Here is a 7,390-nt window from a genome sequence, read left to right on the forward strand (position 1 = left end):
AAAACAACATAAATACAATTTAATAAAGCATAAGATAAAACAACATGAATACAATTTAATAAAGCATAGGTTAAAGCAACATAAATACAATTTAATAAAGCATAGGATAAAACAACATAAATACAATTTAATAAAGCATAGGTTAAAACAACATAAATACAATTTAATAAAGCATAGGATAAAACAACATAAATACAATTTAATAAAACATAGGATAAAACAACATAAATAAAATTTAATAAAGCATAGGATAAAACAACATAAATAAAAATTTAATAAAGCATAGGATAAAACAACATAAATACAATTTAATAAAGCATAGGATAAAACAACATAAATAAAATTTAATAAAGCATAGCATAAAACAACATAAATACAATTTAATAAAGCATAGGATAAAACAACATAAATACAATTTAATAAAGCATAGGATAAAACAACATAAATAAAAATTTAATAAAGCATAGGATAAAAAAACATAAATACAATTTAATAAAGCATAGGATAAAACAACATAAATACAATTTAATAAAGCATATGATAAAACAACATAAATACAATTTAATAAAGCAGAGGTTAAAACAACATAAATACAGTTTAATAAAGCATAGGATAAAACAACATAAATACAATTTAATAAAGCATAGGATAAAACAACATAAATACAATTTAATAAAGCATAGGATAAAACAACATAAATACAATTTAATAAAGCATAGGATAAAACAACATAAATACAATTTAATAAAGCATAGGATAAAACAACATAAATACAATTTAATAAAGCATAGGATAAAACAACATAAATACAATTTAATAAAGCATAGGATAAAACAACATAAATACAATTTAATAAAGCATAGGATAAAACAACATAAATACAATTTAATGAAACATAGGATAAACAACATAAATACAATTTAATAAAGCATAGGATAAACAACATAAATACAATTTAATAAAGCATAGGCTAAAACTATATAAATACAATTTAATAAAGCTTAGGATAAAACAAATTAAATACAATATAATAAAGCATAGGATAAAACAACATAAATTCAATTTAATAAAGCATAGGATAAAACAACATAAATACAATTTAATAAAGCATAAGATAAAACAACATGAATACAATTTAATAAAGCATAGGTTAAAGCAACATAAATACAATTTAATAAAGCATAGGATAAAACAACATAAATACAATTTAATAAAGCATAGGTTAAAACAACATAAATACAATTTAATAAAGCACAGGATAAAACAACATAAATACAATTTAATAAAGCATAAGACAAAAAAACATAAATACAATTTAATAAAGCATAGGATAAAACAACATAAATAAAATTTAATAAAGCATAGGATAAAACAACATAAATAAAAATTTAATAAAGCATAGGATAAAACAACATAAATACAATTTAATAAAGCATAGGATAAAACAACATAAATAAAATTTAATAAAGCATAGCATAAAACAACATAAATACAATTTAATAAAGCATAGGATAAAACAACATAAATACAATTTAATAAAGCATAGGATAAAACAACATAAATAAAAATTTAATAAAGCATAGGATAAAAAAACATAAATACAATTTAATAAAGCATAGGATAAAACAACATAAATACAATTTAATAAAGCATATGATAAAACAACATAAATACAATTTAATAAAGCAGAGGTTAAAACAACATAAATACAGTTTAATAAAGCATAGGATAAAACAACATAAATACAATTTAATAAAGCATAGGATAAAACAACATAAATACAATTTAATAAAGCATAGGATAAAACAACATAAATACAATTTAATAAAGCATAGGATAAAACAACATAAATACAATTTAATAAAGCATAGGATAAAACAACATAAATACAATTTAATAAAGCATAGGATAAAACAACATAAATACAATTTAATAAAGCATAGGATAAAACAACATAAATACAATTTAATAAAGCATAGGATAAAACAACATAAATAAAATTTGATAAAGCATAGGTTAAAATAACATAAATACAATTTAATAAAGCATAGGACAAAACAACATAAAAACAATTTAATAAAGCATAGTTTAAAACAACATAAATACAATTTAATAAAGCATAGGATAAAACCACAGAATTACAATTTAATAAAGCATAGGATAAAACAACATAAATACAATTTAATAAAGCATATGATAAAACAACATAAATACAATTTAATAAAGCAGAGGTTAAAACAACATAAATACAGTTTAATAAAGCATAGGATAAAACAACATAAATACAATTTAATAAAGCATAGGATAAAACAACATAAATACAATTTAATAAAGCATAGGATAAAACAACATAAATACAATTTAATAAAGCATAGGATAAAACAACATAAATACAATTTAATAAAGCATAGGATAAAACAACATAAATACAATTTAATAAAGCATAGGATAAAACAACATAAATACAATTTAATAAAGCATAGGATAAAACAACATAAATACAATTTAATAAAGCATAGGATAAAACAACATAAATAAAATTTGATAAAGCATAGGTTAAAATAACATAAATACAATTTAATAAAGCATAGGACAAAACAACATAAAAACAATTTAATAAAGCATAGTTTAAAACAACATAAATACAATTTAATAAAGCATAGGATAAAACCACAGAATTACAATTTAATAAAGCATAGGATAAAACAACATAAATACAATTTAATAAAGTATAGGACAAAACAACATAAATACAATTTAATAAAGCATAGGATAAAACAACATAAATACAATTTAATGAAACATAGGATAAACAACATAAATACAATTTAATAAAGCATAGGATAAACAACATAAATACAATTTAATAAAGCATAGGCTAAAACTATATAAATACAATTTAATAAAGCTTAGGATAAAACAAATTAAATACAATATAATAAAGCATAGGATAAAACAACATAAATTCAATTTAATAAAGCATAGGATAAAACAACATAAATACAATTTAATAAAGCATAAGATAAAACAACATGAATACAATTTAATAAAGCATAGGTTAAAGCAACATAAATACAATTTAATAAAGCATAGGATAAAACAACATAAATACAATTTAATAAAGCATAGGTTAAAACAACATAAATACAATTTAATAAAGCACAGGATAAAACAACATAAATACAATTTAATAAAGCATAAGACAAAAAAACATAAATACAATTTAATAAAGCATAGGATAAAACATCATAAATACAATTTAATAAAGCATAGGATAAAACAACATAAATAAAATTTAATAAAGCATAGGATAAAACAACATAAATAAAAATTTAATAAAGCATAGGATAAAAAAACATAAATACAATTTAATAAAGCATAGGATAAAACAACATAAATACAATTTAATAAAGCATATGATAAAACAACATAAATACAATTTAATAAAGCAGAGGTTAAAACAACATAAATACAGTTTAATAAAGCATAGGATAAAACAACATAAATACAATTTAATAAAGCATAGGATAAAACAACATAAATACAATTTAATAAAGCATAGGATAAAACAACATAAATACAATTTAATAAAGCATAGGATAAAACAACATAAATACAATTTAATAAAGCATAGGATAAAACAACATAAATACAATTTAATAAAGCATAGGATAAAACAACATAAATACAATTTAATAAAGCATAGGATAAAACAACATAAATACAATTTAATAAAGCATAGGATAAAACAACATAAATAAAATTTGATAAAGCATAGGTTAAAATAACATAAATACAATTTAATAAAGCATAGGACAAAACAACATAAAAACAATTTAATAAAGCATAGTTTAAAACAACATAAATACAATTTAATAAAGCATAGGATAAAACCACAGAATTACAATTTAATAAAGCATAGGATAAAACAACATAAATACAATTTAATAAAGTATAGGACAAAACAACATAAATACAATTTAATAAAGCATAGGATAAAACAACATAAATACAATTTAATGAAACATAGGATAAACAACATAAATACAATTTAATAAAGCATAGGATAAACAACATAAATACAATTTAATAAAGCATAGGCTAAAACTATATAAATACAATTTAATAAAGCTTAGGATAAAACAAATTAAATACAATATAATAAAGCATAGGATAAAACAACATAAATTCAATTTAATAAAGCATAGGATAAAACAACATAAATACAATTTAATAAAGCATAAGATAAAACAACATGAATACAATTTAATAAAGCATAGGTTAAAGCAACATAAATACAATTTAATAAAGCATAGGATAAAACAACATAAATACAATTTAATAAAGCATAGGTTAAAACAACATAAATACAATTTAATAAAGCACAGGATAAAACAACATAAATACAATTTAATAAAGCATAAGACAAAAAAACATAAATACAATTTAATAAAGCATAGGTTAAAACAACATAAATACAATTTAATAAAGCATAGGTTAAAACAACATAAATACAATTTAATAAAGCATAGGATAAAACAACATAAATACAATTTAATAAAGCTTAGGATAAAACAACATAAATACAATTTAATAAAGCATAGGATAAAACAACATAAATACAATTTAATAAAGCATAGGATAAAACAACATAAATACAATTTAATAAAGCATAGGTTAAAACAACATAAATACAATTTAATAAAGCACAGGATAAAACAACATAAATACAATTTAGTAAAGCATAGGTCAAAATAACATAAATACAATTTAATAAAGCATAGGATAAAACAACATAAATACAATTTAATAAAGCATAGGATAAAACAACATAAATACAATTTAATAAAACATAGGATAAAACAACATAAATAAAATTTAATAAAGCATAGGATAAAACAACATAAATAAAAATTTAATAAAGCATAGGATAAAACAACATAAATACAATTTAATAAAGCATAGGATAAAACAACATAAATAAAATTTAATAAAGCATAGCATAAAACAACATAAATACAATTTAATAAAGCATAGGATAAAACAACATAAATACAATTTAATAAAGCATAGGATAAAACAACATAAATAAAATTTAATAAAGCATAGGATAAAACAACATAAATAAAAATTTAATAAAGCATATGATAAAACAACATAAATACAATTTAATAAAGCATAGGTTAAAACAACATAAATACAGTTTAATAAACCATAGGATAAAACAACATAAATACAATTTAATAAAGCATAGGATAAAACAACATAAATACAATTTAATAAAGCATAGGATAAAACAACATAAATACAATTTAATAAAGCATAGGATAAAACAACATAAATACAATTTAATAAAGCATAGGATAAAACAACATAAATACAATTTAATAAAGCATAGGATAAAACAACATAAATACAATTTAATAAAGCATAGGATAAAACAACATAAATACAATTTAATAAAGCATAGGATAAAACAACATAAATAAAATTTGATAAAGCATAGGTTAAAATAACATAAATACAATTTAATAAAGCATAGGACAAAACAACATAAAAACAATTTAATAAAGCATAGTTTAAAACAACATAAATACAATTTAATAAAGCATAGGATAAAACCACAGAATTACAATTTAATAAAGCATAGGATAAAACAACATAAATACAATTTAATAAAGTATAGGACAAAACAACATAAATACAATTTAATAAAGCATAGGATAAAACAACATAAATACAATTTAATGAAACATAGGATAAACAACATAAATACAATTTAATAAAGCATAGGATAAACAACATAAATACAATTTAATAAAGCATAGGCTAAAACTATATAAATACAATTTAATAAAGCTTAGGATAAAACAAATTAAATACAATATAATAAAGCATAGGATAAAACAACATAAATTCAATTTAATAAAGCATAGGATAAAACAACATAAATACAATTTAATAAAGCATAAGATAAAACAACATGAATACAATTTAATAAAGCATAGGTTAAAGCAACATAAATACAATTTAATAAAGCATAGGATAAAACAACATAAATACAATTTAATAAAGCATAGGTTAAAACAACATAAATACAATTTAATAAAGCACAGGATAAAACAACATAAATACAATTTAATAAAGCATAAGACAAAAAAACATAAATACAATTTAATAAAGCATATGTTAAAGCAACATAAATACAATTTAATAAAGCACAGGAGAAAACAACATAAATACAATTTAGTAAAGCATAGGTCAAAATAACATAAATACAATTTAATAAAGCATAGGATAAAACAACATAAATACAATTTAATAAAGCATAGGTTAAAACAACATAAATACAATTTAATAAAGCATAGGATAAAACAACATAAATACAATTTAATAAAGCATAGGATAAAACAACATAAATAAAATTTAATAAAGCATAGGATAAAACAACATAAATAAAAATTTAATAAAGCATAGGATAAAACAACATAAATACAATTTAATAAAGCATAGGATAAAACAACATAAATACAATTTAATAAAGCATAGGATAAAACAACATAAATACAATTTAATAAAGCATAAGATAAAACAACATGAATACAATTTAATAAAGCACAGGATAAAACAAAATAGATACAATTTAATAAAGCAAAGGATACAACAACATAAATACAATTTAGTAAAGCATAGGTCAAAATAACATAAATACAATTTAATAAAGCATAGGATAAAACAACATAAATACAATTTAATAAAGCATAGGTTAAACAACATAAATAACATTTAATAAAGCATAGGATAAAACAACATAAATTCAATTTAATAAAGCATAGGATAAAACAACATAAATGCAATTTAATTAAGCATAGGTTAAAACAACATAAACACAATTTAATAAAGCATAGGACAAAACAACATAAATACAATTCAATAAAGCATAGGTTAAAACAACATAAATACAAGTTAATAAAGCATAGGATAAAACAACATAAATACAATTTAATAAAGCATAGGATAAAACAACATGAATACAATTTAATAAAGCATAGGATAAAACAACATAAATACAATTTAATAAAGCATAGGACAAAACAACATAAAAACAATTTAATAAAGCATAGTTTAAAACAACATAAATACAATTTAATAAAGCATAGGATAAAACCACAGAATTACAATTTAATAAAGCATAGGATAAAACAACATAAATACAATTTAATAAAGTATAGGACAAAACAACATAAATACAATTTAATAAAGCATAGGATAAAACAACATAAATACAATTTAATGAAACATAGGATAAACAACATAAATACAATTTAATAAAGCATAGGATAAACAACATAAATACAATTTAATAAAGCATAGGCTAAAACTACATAAA

Source organism: Phyllobates terribilis, unplaced genomic scaffold (genome assembly GCF_046119375.1).
Source record: "Phyllobates terribilis strain yellow unplaced genomic scaffold, ASM4611937v1 Scaffold_20__1_contigs__length_20440879, whole genome shotgun sequence".
Lineage (NCBI taxonomy): Eukaryota > Metazoa > Chordata > Amphibia > Anura > Dendrobatidae > Phyllobates > Phyllobates terribilis.